This window comes from Narcine bancroftii, chromosome 4 (genome assembly GCF_036971445.1).
Source record: "Narcine bancroftii isolate sNarBan1 chromosome 4, sNarBan1.hap1, whole genome shotgun sequence".
NCBI classification, from domain to species: domain Eukaryota; kingdom Metazoa; phylum Chordata; class Chondrichthyes; order Torpediniformes; family Narcinidae; genus Narcine; species Narcine bancroftii.
The window spans coordinates 196,938,062-196,952,301 of record NC_091472.1 but is presented as its reverse complement, the minus strand read 5'-3'; the positions used below and the strand labels follow the sequence as shown (position 1 = coordinate 196,952,301).

Here is a 14,240-nt window from a genome sequence, read left to right as displayed (position 1 = left end):
TTGCCCCGTTCCAGGTACCCACCAATCCGTGGGGGAAAATCTCCCCCTCACCTTAAACATGTGGCCTCTGGTATCTGTGACATTTTATATCCTGGTGAAAAGACTCTGACCATCCACCCTATCAATATCTTGTGATTTTATAAAGACCATAAGACATAGGAACAGAAACAGGCTATTCAGCCCATTGAGTCTGCCCCGTCATTTAATTATGAGTTGATCTATTCTCCCACTCAGCCCCCCTCCCCTGCCAAGCCTTCTCCCCGTAACCTTTGACCTGGCTAATCAAGAACCTATCAATCTCTGCCTTCAATACACACAACTTGGCCTCCACAACTGCCCGGACCAACAAATTCCACTGATTCACCACCCTCTGGCTAAAAAAAATTCCTCCACATCTCTGTTCTAAGTGGGCACACTTCAATCCTGAAGATGTTCCCTCTTGTTCTAGATTCTTCCCACTGTGGGAAACAACCTTTCTACATCTACTCTGTCCATGGCATTCAATATGCATAGAACATAGAATATGACATCGAACTGCAGACCCTTCGCCCACAAAGCTGTGCCAACCAATACAAACCAACTCAACAAATTAAACCTTCCCCACCTCCCACCAATAACCGTCTTCTTTCATCCATGTGCCTGTCTAAGAGTTTTTAAAATGTCCTCATTGTACCAGCCTCCACCACCGCCCCCGGCAATGGATTCCAGGCACCCACTACTCTCTGTGTGTAAAAAAAAAAAAACCATACCCCAACATCGCGGGAGATGAGCTGTTGGGGGGGGGGGGTCATGCTGCAGGGCAAAGCTCAGGGTGGGTTGGGCAGTGGGGGGCAGGAAGGCGGTCATGGGGAGTGGGGGGTGAGTAACAGGGAGGGGGTTGTAGCCGTAGGATGAGGAGTGGGGGAGGCTTCAGGACAGGCTGCGAGGGGGCTGGGAGAGAGATCAGGTTGGGCTGTGGAGAGATGGGTGGGGCGTCAGGTGAGGGGGGTTGCAGGGGTCAAGCTGTAGAGGGGGAGGTTGGGGATGGGAGAGCGGGGAGGGTGTTGTCAGGAGCAACTCTGGGTGACTGAGACACCTCTGGTGTAACCTGCACTTCTCTCCACTACAGGATAAGGATGGGAGCTGCCCTCAGCCGGGACCCTCCAGAGGGTCAGTCGGAATCCCCACCTTGACTCTACAGAAATCTTCTGAAGTTAAACGCAGAAGCCAAACTGTGTGGTGAGTCCCCACAGCTGGTGACAATTAATGTGCTGCCTGGTACACCATGACCTTGACCTGATGAACTCTGACACTCACGTTATACCCTCTGACCTCATACTGCAAACTCACTTCGGTCTCCACAGTCCTCTGTCTTTGTAACCCCGTCCGGATCGCACACTACCCCACCCACAACCACAGCCTGATCCCCACATCTGAAATTACCTCTAGTCCCAAAAAACCTCCGCTTCTCAGTAACCCCCTCCAGTCCCGACACCCCTCCCCTTCTCTGTAACCACCCTCCAGTCCCCAAACACCTCCCCTTCTCTGTAAACCCCTCCAGTCCCCACATGCCTTTGCTTCCCTGTAACCCCCTCTAGTCCAAACACACCTCCCCTTCTCTGTAACCCCCCCTCTAGTCCTCACAGACACATCCCTTTCTCTATAATGCCCGACAATCCTCACACACCTTCCCATCTCTGTAACCCTATCCAATTCCAACACGCCTTCCTAACTCTATAACCCCTTCATTCCCGATACCCCTCTCCTTCGCTGTAAACCCATCCAGTCCCAATACACCTCCCCTTTTTAATCTCCTTCAATCCCCAAAACCCTCCCTTTCTCTGTAACACCCTCCAGACCCAAGAGACACATCCCCTTCTCTGTAACACCGTCCAGTCCCCACACACCTCCCATTCTCTGTAGGCCCTTCCAGTCCCCAGAGACACGTCCCCTTCTCTGTAACCCCCTCCAGTCCCCAGAGACACGTTTTCTTCTCTGTAACCCCCTCCAGTCCCCAGAGACATGTCCCCTTCTCTGTAACACCCTCCAGTCCCTACACGCCTCCCCTTCTCTAACACCCTCCAGTCCACACACACCTCTCTTTCTCTAACATCCACTTTATTCCTCACATATCTCCCCGTCTCTGTAACCGCCTCCGGCCCCCTACAACACTCCCTGTACCTGTAAACCCCTTCGGTCCCCTACACCCTTGCCTGTCTCAGTAACCTATTCCGGTCCCCTACACCCCTCCCTGTCTCTGTCACGCCTTCCTGTAAGCTACACCCTTCCCTGTAATTCCCTCTGGACCCCTACACCTCTCACTGTCTCTGTAACACTCTCCGGTCCACTTCAGCCTTCCTTGTAACCCCCTCCAGACCCCTAAACCTCTCCCTGTCTCTGTAACCCCCTTCGCTCCCCTACACCGCTCCCTGTCTCTGTAACCCCCTTCAGTCTCCTACACCCCTCCCTGTCCCTGTAACCCACTCCGGTACCCTACACCTCTCCATGTATCTGTAACACCCCCACCCCTCCGGTCCCCTACACCTCTCCCTATCCTTGTAACCCACTCCGGACCCCTACACCCCTCCCTGTCTCTGTAACTCCCTCCGGTCCCCTACACCCTTCCCTGTTACCCCCTCGAGACCCTGCACCCCTCCACGTCTCTGTATCCCCCCTCTATTCCCCTACACCCCTCCCCATCTCTGTATCCCCTTCTGGTTCCCTACACCCCTCTCTGTCTCTATATCCCCCTCCGCTCCCTCCCCATCTTTGTATCCCCCTCCGGTCCCCTACAACCCTCCCTGTCTCTGTAACCCCCTCCAGTCTCCTACACCCTACTCTGTAACCACTTCCAGTCCACTGCACCGCACCCTACCTCTGTAACCCCCTTCGGACTCCGACACCCCTCCATTTCCCTGTAACCCCCTCCAGTCCCCTACACCCCTCCCTGTCCCTGTAACCCCCTCCGGTCCCCTACATCCTTCCCTGTTACCCCCTCCGCTCCCCTACATGCCATCCCTTCTCTGTAACCCCTCCAAATCACACGTTTACTCTTCCCTGTAACCCCTCCAGTCCCCACACGTCTCTAATTCTCGGTAACCCCTTCACATCCCCACACCCCTCCCCTTCTCTGTATCCCCTCCAGTCCTCACACACCTCTCCTCATCTGTAATCACCTCCAGTCCCTACATCCTTCCCCTTCTTTGTATCCCCCTCCAGTCCCCACACACCTACCCTTCTTTATAACCCCTCCAATCCCCACATCTCTCCCCTTCTCTGCAACCAGTCCCTAGTCCCAACACACCTCCCCATCTCTGTAATGCCCTCCAGTCCCCAGACAATTCTCCTTCTCTGTAACCTCCTCTCATCCCCACACCCCTCCCCTTCTCTGTAACCAGCTCCAGTCCCCACACCCCTCCCCTTCTCTGTAACACCCTCCTGCCCAACACACCTCCCCTTCTTTGTAACCCCCCTCCAGTCCCCACGTACCTCCCCTTCACTGTAACCCCCCTCCAGTCCCCATGCACCTCCCCTTCACTGTAACCCCTCCCAGCACCCAAACACCTCCCCTTCCCTGTAACACCCTTCAGTCCCCACACACCTCCCCTTCTCTATAACCACACCAATCCCCACAACTCTCCCCTTCTCTGTAACCAGTCCCCACACACCTCCCCTTTTCTGTAATGCCCTCCAGTCCCCATACACTTCTCCATCTCAATAATGGCCTCCAGTCCCCACACTCCTCCCCTTCTTTGTAACACCACCCTGCCCAACACACCTCCCCTTCTTTGTAACCCCCCTCCAGTCCCCATGCACCTCCCCTTCACTGTAACCCCTCCCAGCACCCAAACACCTCCCCTTCCCTGTAACACCCTTCAGTCCCCACACACCTCCCCTTCTCTGTAACCCCCCTCCCAATCCCCACACACTTCCCCTTCTCTATAATGCCCTCCATTACCCACATATCTGTAACCAGTCCCCACACACCTCCCCCTTCTCTGTAATGCCCTCCAGTCCACACACACCTCCTTTTCCGTAACCCCCTTTCATCCCAACACCGCTCCCATTCTCTGTATCTACCTCCAGTCCCCACACACCTCCCCTTCTCTGTAACCCCCCCTCCAGTCTCCACACTCCTCCCCTTCTCTGTGACCCCCTCCAGTCCCCACACACCTCCCCTTCTCTGTAACCCCCCTCCAGCCCCACACCCCTCCCCTTCTCTGTAATGCCCCCCAGTCCCCACACCACTTCCCTTCTCAGTTACACTCTCCTGACCAACACACCTCCCCTTCTTTGTAACCCCCCTCCAGTCCCCACGCACCTCCCCTTCACTGTAACCCCTCCCAGTCCCCACACACCTCCCCTTCCCTGTAACACCCTTCAGTCCCCACACCCCTCCCCTTCTCTATAACCACACCAATCCCCACAACTCTCCCCTTCTCTGTAACCAGTCCCCACACACCTCCCCTTTTCTGTAATGCCCTCCAGTCCCCATACACTTCTCCATCTCAATAATGGCCTCCAGTCCCCACACTCCTCCCCTTCTCTGTAACAACCTCCTGCCCAACACACCTCACCTTCTTTGTAACCACCCTCCAGTCCCCATGCACCTCCCCTTCACTGTAACCCCTCCCAATCCCCACACACCTCCCCTTCCCTGTAACACCCTTCAGTCCCCACACCCCTCCCCTTCTCTGTCACACCCCTCCCCTTCTCTGTAACCCCCCTCCAGCCCCACATACCTCCCCTTCTCTGTAACCCCTCCCAATCCCCACACACATCCCCTTCTCTGTAACCAGTCCCCACACATCTCCATTCCCCTCCATTCCCCACATCTCTCCCCTTCTCTGTAACCAGTCCCCACACATCTCCCCCTTCTCTGTAATGCCCTCCAGTCCCCACACACTTCCTTCTCTGTAACCCCCTTTAATCCCCACACCGCTCCCATTCTTTGTATCTCCCAACAGTCCCCACACACCTCCCCTTCTCTGTAACCCCCCTCCAGTCTCCACACTCCTCCCCTTCTCTGTGACCCCCTCCAGTACCCACAAACCTCCCCTTCTCTGTAACCCCCCTCCAGCCCACATCCCTCCCCTTCTCTGTAATGCCCTCCAGTCCCCACACCACTTCCCTTCTGAGTAACACTCTCCTGCCCAACACACCTCCCCTTCTCTGTAACCCCCCCTCCAGCCCCACATACCTCCCCTTCTCTGTAACCCCTCCCAATCCCCACACACCTCCCTTCTCTATAACGCCCTCCATTTCCCACACCCCTCCCTCTCTCTGTAACCCCCTCCAGTCTCCTACAACCCTCCCTGTCTCTATATCCCGCTCCAGTCCCATATACTCGTCCCTGTCTCTGTAACCCACGCCAGTCCCGTACGCCCCTCTCTGTCTCTGCAATCCCCTCCAGTCACCTACACCCTTCTCTGTAACCTCCTCCGGTCCCTTACACACTTCACTGTAATCCACTCCGGTTCCCTGCACCTCTTCCTGTCTCTATAACCCCCTCCAGTCCCCTACAACCCTCCCTGTCCTGTAAACTCCTCCCTACACCCTTCCCTGTAGCTCCCTCTGGTCCCCTACACCCCTCCTTGTCCCTGTAAACCCCTCTGGTCCCCTACACCTCTCCTTGTCTCTGTAACCCCCTCCAGTCTCCTACACCCCTTCCTGTCCCTGTAACCCCCTCTGGTCCCCTACACCTCTCCCTGTCTCTGTTACTCCCTTCATTCCCCTACACCTCTCCCTGAACCTGTAACCCCCTCCGGTCCCCGATACATCTCCCTGTCCCTGTAACCCCGTCAGCACAACTATACCCCTCCTTGTCCCTGTAAAACCCCCTCCAGTCACCTACACCCTTCCTGTCTCTGTAGCCCACTCCGGTACACAACATGCCTCCTTGTCTCTGTAACCACCTCCAGTCCTCTGCATACCTCCTTGCCTCTATAACCCCCTACACCCATCCCTGTCTCTGTATCCCCCTCAGTTCCCCTACACCACTCCCAGTCTCTATATCCCCCTCCAGTCCCCTACACTCCTCCCTGTCACTGTAACCCCCTCCATTCCCCAACAACCCTCCCTGTCCCTGTCACACCCTCCGGTCCCCTACACACCTCACTGTCTCTGTAACCCCCTCCAGTCCCCAACACCTCTCCCTGTATCTGTAACACCCTCCGGTCCCCTACACCTCTCCCTGTCTCTGTAACTCCCTCCAGTCCCCTACACCCCTCCCTGTATCTGTAACCCCCTCCGGTCCCCTATATCACTCTCTGTCCCTGTAACCCCTTTGGGACACTTACACCCCTCCATGTCTCTGTAAACCCCTTATGTTCCCTACACCCTTCACTGTAATCCCACTCCAGTCACCTACACCCTTCCTGTCTCTGTAGCCCACTCCGGTCCCCAACATGCCTCCTTGTCTCTGTAACCCCCACCCAGTCCCCTGCATACCTCCTTGCCTCTATAACCCCCTACACCCATCCCTGTCTCTGTATCCCTCTCTGTTCCCCTACACCAATCCCAGTCTCTATATCCCCCTCCAGCCCCCTACACTCCTCCCTGTCACTGTAACCCCCTCCATTCCCCAACAACCCTCCCTGTCCCTGTCACACCCTCCGGTCCCCTACACACCTCACTGTCTCTGTAACCACCTCCAGTCCCCAACACCTCTCCCTGTCACTGTAATCCCCTCCGTTCCTCAACAACCCTCCCTGTATCTGTAACCCCCTCCGGTCCCATACACCTCTCCCTCTATCTGTAACCCCCTCCGATCCCCTATACCTCTCCCTGTCCCTGTAACCCCTTGGGACACCTATAACCCTTCCTGTCCCCTACACCCTTCACTGTAATCCCACTCCAGTCACCTACAGCCTTCCTGTCTCTGAAACCCACTCCAGTCACCTACACCCTTCCTGTCTCTGAAACCCACTCCGGTCCCCAATACCACTCCCTGTCTCTGTATCCCCCTCCGGTCCCCTACACCTCTCCCTGTCTCTGTTACTCCCTTCATTCCCCTACACCTCTCCCTGTAGCTGTAACCCCCTCTGGTCCCCGATACCTCTCCCTGTCCCTGTAACCCCCTCAGCACAACTATACCCCTCCTTCTCCCTGTAAAACCCTCTCCAGTCACCTACATCCTTCCTGTCTCTGTAGCCTACTCCGGTCCCCAACATGCCTCCTTGTCTCTGTAACCTCCTCTCATCCTCACACCCCTCCCCTTCTCTGTAACCAGCTCCAGTCCCCACACCCCTCCCCTTCTCTGTAACACCCTCCTGCCCAACACACCTCCCCTTCTTTGTAACCCCCTCCAGTCCCCACGCACCTCCCTTTCACTGTAAGCCCTCCCAGTCCCCACACACCTCCCCTTCCCTGTAACACCCTTCAGTCCCCACACCCCTCCCCTTTTCTATAACCACACCAATCCCCACAACTCTCCCCTTCTCTGTAACCAGTCCCCACACACCTCCCCTTTTTTGTAATGCCCTCTAGTCCCCATACACTTCTCCATCTCAATAATGGCCTCCAGTCCCCACACTCCTCCCCTTCTCTGTAACACCCTCCTGCCCAACACACCTCCCCTTCTTTGTAACCCCCCTCCAGTCCCCATGCACCTCCCCTTCACTGTAACCCCTCCCAGTCCCCACACACCTCCCCTTCCCTGTAACACCCTTCAGTCCCCACGCCCCTCCCCTTCTCTGTAACCCCCCTCCAGCCCCACATACCTCCCCTTCTCTGTAACCCCTCCCAATCCCCACACACTTCCCCTTCTCTATAATGCCCTCCATTACCCACATCTCTCCCCTTCTCTGTAACCAGTCCCCACACACCTCTCCCTTCTCTGTAATGCCCACCGGTCCCCACACAATTCCTTCTCTGTAACCCCCTTTCATCCCAACACCGCTCCCATTCTCTGTGTCTCCCTCCAGTCCCCACACACCTCCCCTTCTCTGTAACCCACCTCCAGTCTCCACACTCCTCCCCTTCTCTGTGACCCCCTCCAGTCCCCACACACCTCCCCTTCTCTGTAACACCCCTCCAGCCCCACACCCCTCCCCTTCTCGGTAATGCCCTCCAGTCCCCACACCACTTCCCTTCTCAGTAACACCCTCCTGCCCAACACACCTCCCCTTCTTTGTAACCCCCTTCCAGTCCCCACGCACCTCCCCTTCACTGTAACCCCTCCCAGTCCCCACACACCTCCCCTTCCCTTTAACACCCTTCAGTCCCCACACCCCTCCCCTTCTCTATAACCACACCAATCCCCACAACTCTCCCCTTCTCTGTAACCAGTCCCCACACACCTCCCCTTTTCTGTAATGCCCTCCATTCCCCACATCTCTCCCCTTCTCTGTAACCAGTCCCCACACACCTCCCCCTTCTCTGTAATGCCCTCCAGTCCCCACACACCTCCTTCTCTGTAACCCCCTTTCATCCCCACACCGCTCCCATTCTCTGGATCTCCCTCCAGTCCCCACACACCTCCCCTTCTCTGTAACCCCCCTCCAGTCTCCACACTCCTCCCCTTCTCTGTGACCCCCTCCAGTGCCCACATACCTCCCCTTCTCTGTAACCCCCCTCCAGCCCCACACCCCTCCGCTTCACTGTAATGCCCTCCAGTCCCCACACCACTTCCCTTCTCAGTAACACCCTCCTGCCCAACACACCTCCCCTTCTCTGTAACCCCCTTCCAGTCTCCACGCACCTCCCCTTCACTGTAACCCCTCCCAGTCTCCACACACTTCCCCTTCCCTTTAACACCCTTCAGTCCCCACACCCCTCCCCTTCTCTATAACCACACCAATCCCCACAACTCTCCCCTTCTCTGTAACCAGTCCCCACACACCTCCCCTTTTCTGTAATGCCCTCCAGTCCCCATACACTTCTCCATCTCAATAATGGCCTCCAGTCCCCACACTCCTCCCCTTCTCAGTAACACCATCCTGCCCAACACACCTCCCCTTCTTTGTAACCCCCCTCCAGTCCCCATGCACCTCCCCTTCACTGTAACCCCTCCCAGGCCCCACACACCTCCCTTTCCCTGTAACACCCTTCAGTCCCCAAACCCCTCCCCTTCTCTGTAACCCACCTCCAGCCCGACATACCTCCCTTTCTCTGTAACCCCTCCCAATCCCCACACACATCCCCTTCTCTATAATGCCCTCCATTCCCCACATCTCTCCCCTTCTCTGTAACCAGTCCCCACACACCTCCCCCTTCTCTGTAATGCCCTCCAGTCCCCACACACCTCCTTCTCTGTAACCCCCTTTCATCCCCACACCGCTCCCATTCTCTGTATCTCTCTCCAGTCCCCACACACCTCCCCTTCTCTGTAACCCCCCTCCAGTCTCCACACACCTCCCCTTCTCTGTAACCCCCGTCCAGCCCCACACCCCTCCCCTTCTCTGTAATGCCCTCCAGTCCCCACACCACTTCCCTTCTCAGTAACACCCTCCTGCCCAACACACCTCCCCTTCTCTGTAACCCCCCCTCCAGCCCCACATACTTCCCCTTCTCTGTAACCCCTCCCAATCCCCACACACCTCCCTTCTCTATAACGCCCTCCATTTCCCACACCCCTCCCTCTCTCTGTAACCCCCTCCGGTCTCCTACAACCCTTCCTGTCTCTATATCCCCCTCCAGTCCCATATACTCGTCCCTGTCTCCGTAACCCACTCCAGTCCCGTACGCCCCTCTCTGTCTCTGCAATCCCCTCCAGTCCCCTACACCCTTCTCTGTAACCTCCTCCGGTCCCTTACACGCTTCACTGTAATCCACTCCGGTTCCCTGCACCTCTTCCTGTCTCTATAACCCCCTCCAGTCCCCTACAACCCTCCCTGTCCTGTAAACTCCTCCCTACACCCTTCCCTGTAACTCCCTCTAGTCCCCTACACTCCTCCTTGTCCCTGTAAACCCCTCCGGTCCCCTACACCTCTCCTTGTCTCTGTAACCCACTCCAGTCTCCTATACCCCTTCCTGTCCCTGTAACCCCCTCTGGTCCCCTACACCTCTCCCTGTCTCTGTTACTCCCTTCATTCCCCTACACCTCTCCCTGTACCTGTAACCCCCTCCGGTCCCCGATACAACTCCCTGTCCCTGTAACCCCCTCAGCACAACTATACCCCTCCTTGTCCCTGTAAAACTCCCTCCAGTCACCTACACCCTTCCTGTCTCTGTAGCCCACTCCGGTACCCAACATGCCTCCTTGTCTCTGTAACCCCCTCCAGTCCTCTGCATACCTCCTTGCCTCTATAACCCCCTACACCCATCCCTGTCTCTGTATCCCCCTCAGTTCCCCTACACCACTCCCAGTCTCTATATCCCCCTCCAGTCCCCTACACTCCTCCCTGTCACAGTAACCCCCTCCATTCCCCAACAACCCTCCCTGTCCCTATCACACACTCCGGTCCCCTACACACCTCACTGTCTCTGTAACCCCCTCCATTCCCCAACACCTCGCCCTGTATCTGTAACACCCTCCGGTCCCCTACACCTCTCCCTGTCTCTGTAAATCCCTCCAGTCCCCTACACCCCTCCCTGTATCTGTAACCCCCTCCGGTCCCCTATATCTCTCTCTGTCCCTGTAACCCCTTTGGGACACTTACACCCCTCCATGTCTCTGTAAACCCCTTATGTTCCCTACACCCTTCACTGTAATCCCACTCCAGTCACCTACACCCTTCCTGTCTCTGTAGCCCACTCCGGTCCCCAACATGCCTCCTTGTCTCTGTAACCCCCACCCAGTCCCCTGCATACCTCCTTGCCTCTATAACCCCCTACACCCATCCCTGTCTCTGTATCCCTCTCTGTTCCCCTACACCAATCCCAGTCCCTATATCCCCCTCCAGCCCCCTACACTCCTCCCTGTCACTGTAACCCCCTCCATTCCCCAACAACCCTCCCTGTCCCTGTCACACCCTCCGGTCCCCTACACACCTCACTGTCTCTGTAACCACCTCCAGTCCCCAACACCTCTCCCTGTCACTGTAATCCCCTCCGTTCCTCAACAACCCTCCCTGTATCTGTAACCCCCTCCGGTCCCATACACCTCTCCCTCTATCTGTAACCCCCTCCGATCCCCTATACCTCTCCCTGTCCCTGTAACCCCTTGGGACACCTATAACCCTTCCTGTCCCCTACACCCTTCACTGTAATCCCACTCCAGTCACCTACAGCCTTCCTGTCTCTGAAACCCACTCCAGTCACCTACACCCTTCCTGTCTCTGAAACCCACTCCGGTCCCCAATACCACTCCCTGTCTCTGTATCCCCCTCCGGTCCCCTACACCTCTCCCTGTCTCTGTTACTCCCTTCATTCCCCTACACCTCTCCCTGTAGCTGTAACCCCCTCTGGTCCCCGATACCTCTCCCTGTCCCTGTAACCCCCTCAGCACAACTATACCCCTCCTTCTCCCTGTAAAACCCTCTCCAGTCACCTACATCCTTCCTGTCTCTGTAGCCTACTCCGGTCCCCAACATGCCTCCTTGTCTCTGTAACCTCCTCTCATCCTCACACCCCTCCCCTTCTCTGTAACCAGCTCCAGTCCCCACACCCCTCCCCTTCTCTGTAACACCCTCCTGCCCAACACACCTCCCCTTCTTTGTAACCCCCTCCAGTCCCCACGCACCTCCCTTTCACTGTAAGCCCTCCCAGTCCCCACACACCTCCCCTTCCCTGTAACACCCTTCAGTCCCCACACCCCTCCCCTTTTCTATAACCACACCAATCCCCACAACTCTCCCCTTCTCTGTAACCAGTCCCCACACACCTCCCCTTTTTTGTAATGCCCTCTAGTCCCCATACACTTCTCCATCTCAATAATGGCCTCCAGTCCCCACACTCCTCCCCTTCTCTGTAACACCCTCCTGCCCAACACACCTCCCCTTCTTTGTAACCCCCCTCCAGTCCCCATGCACCTCCCCTTCACTGTAACCCCTCCCAGTCCCCACACACCTCCCCTTCCCTGTAACACCCTTCAGTCCCCACGCCCCTCCCCTTCTCTGTAACCCCCCTCCAGCCCCACATACCTCCCCTTCTCTGTAACCCCTCCCAATCCCCACACACTTCCCCTTCTCTATAATGCCCTCCATTACCCACATCTCTCCCCTTCTCTGTAACCAGTCCCCACACACCTCTCCCTTCTCTGTAATGCCCACCGGTCCCCACACAATTCCTTCTCTGTAACCCCCTTTCATCCCAACACCGCTCCCATTCTCTGTGTCTCCCTCCAGTCCCCACACACCTCCCCTTCTCTGTAACCCACCTCCAGTCTCCACACTCCTCCCCTTCTCTGTGACCCCCTCCAGTCCCCACACACCTCCCCTTCTCTGTAACACCCCTCCAGCCCCACACCCCTCCCCTTCTCGGTAATGCCCTCCAGTCCCCACACCACTTCCCTTCTCAGTAACACCCTCCTGCCCAACACACCTCCCCTTCTTTGTAACCCCCTTCCAGTCCCCACGCACCTCCCCTTCACTGTAACCCCTCCCAGTCCCCACACACCTCCCCTTCCCTTTAACACCCTTCAGTCCCCACACCCCTCCCCTTCTCTATAACCACACCAATCCCCACAACTCTCCCCTTCTCTGTAACCAGTCCCCACACACCTCCCCTTTTCTGTAATGCCCTCCATTCCCCACATCTCTCCCCTTCTCTGTAACCAGTCCCCACACACCTCCCCCTTCTCTGTAATGCCCTCCAGTCCCCACACACCTCCTTCTCTGTAACCCCCTTTCATCCCCACACCGCTCCCATTCTCTGGATCTCCCTCCAGTCCCCACACACCTCCCCTTCTCTGTAACCCCCCTCCAGTCTCCACACTCCTCCCCTTCTCTGTGACCCCCTCCAGTGCCCACATACCTCCCCTTCTCTGTAACCCCCCTCCAGCCCCACACCCCTCCGCTTCACTGTAATGCCCTCCAGTCCCCACACCACTTCCCTTCTCAGTAACACCCTCCTGCCCAACACACCTCCCCTTCTCTGTAACCCCCTTCCAGTCTCCACGCACCTCCCCTTCACTGTAACCCCTCCCAGTCTCCACACACTTCCCCTTCCCTTTAACACCCTTCAGTCCCCACACCCCTCCCCTTCTCTATAACCACACCAATCCCCACAACTCTCCCCTTCTCTGTAACCAGTCCCCACACACCTCCCCTTTTCTGTAATGCCCTCCAGTCCCCATACACTTCTCCATCTCAATAATGGCCTCCAGTCCCCACACTCCTCCCCTTCTCAGTAACACCATCCTGCCCAACACACCTCCCCTTCTTTGTAACCCCCCTCCAGTCCCCATGCACCTCCCCTTCACTGTAACCCCTCCCAGGCCCCACACACCTCCCTTTCCCTGTAACACCCTTCAGTCCCCAAACCCCTCCCCTTCTCTGTAACCCACCTCCAGCCCGACATACCTCCCTTTCTCTGTAACCCCTCCCAATCCCCACACACATCCCCTTCTCTATAATGCCCTCCATTCCCCACATCTCTCCCCTTCTCTGTAACCAGTCCCCACACACCTCCCCCTTCTCTGTAATGCCCTCCAGTCCCCACACACCTCCTTCTCTGTAACCCCCTTTCATCCCCACACCGCTCCCATTCTCTGTATCTCTCTCCAGTCCCCACACACCTCCCCTTCTCTGTAACCCCCCTCCAGTCTCCACACACCTCCCCTTCTCTGTAACCCCCGTCCAGCCCCACACCCCTCCCCTTCTCTGTAATGCCCTCCAGTCCCCACACCACTTCCCTTCTCAGTAACACCCTCCTGCCCAACACACCTCCCCTTCTCTGTAACCCCCCCTCCAGCCCCACATACTTCCCCTTCTCTGTAACCCCTCCCAATCCCCACACACCTCCCTTCTCTATAACGCCCTCCATTTCCCACACCCCTCCCTCTCTCTGTAACCCCCTCCGGTCTCCTACAACCCTTCCTGTCTCTATATCCCCCTCCAGTCCCATATACTCGTCCCTGTCTCCGTAACCCACTCCAGTCCCGTACGCCCCTCTCTGTCTCTGCAATCCCCTCCAGTCCCCTACACCCTTCTCTGTAACCTCCTCCGGTCCCTTACACGCTTCACTGTAATCCACTCCGGTTCCCTGCACCTCTTCCTGTCTCTATAACCCCCTCCAGTCCCCTACAACCCTCCCTGTCCTGTAAACTCCTCCCTACACCCTTCCCTGTAACTCCCTCTAGTCCCCTACACTCCTCCTTGTCCCTGTAAACCCCTCCGGTCCCCTACACCTCTCCTTGTCTCTGTAACCCACTCCAGTCT

At 56.9% G+C, this 14,240-nt stretch overlaps 1 protein-coding gene across 3 annotated transcripts in view; it reads left to right on the top strand.

Annotated features, from left to right (window-relative positions):
* Window positions 1–14,240, top strand: part of rimbp2b (RIMS binding protein 2b) — a 179,609-nt gene that overhangs the window by 14,303 nt on the left and 151,066 nt on the right. For all 3 annotated transcript variants that reach the window (XR_011356321.1, XR_011356320.1, XM_069933561.1), the window contains exon 3: window positions 1,109–1,218. The gene's annotated coding sequence lies outside the window, so the exon portion shown is untranslated. The remainder of the gene's footprint in view (window positions 1–1,108; window positions 1,219–14,240) is intronic.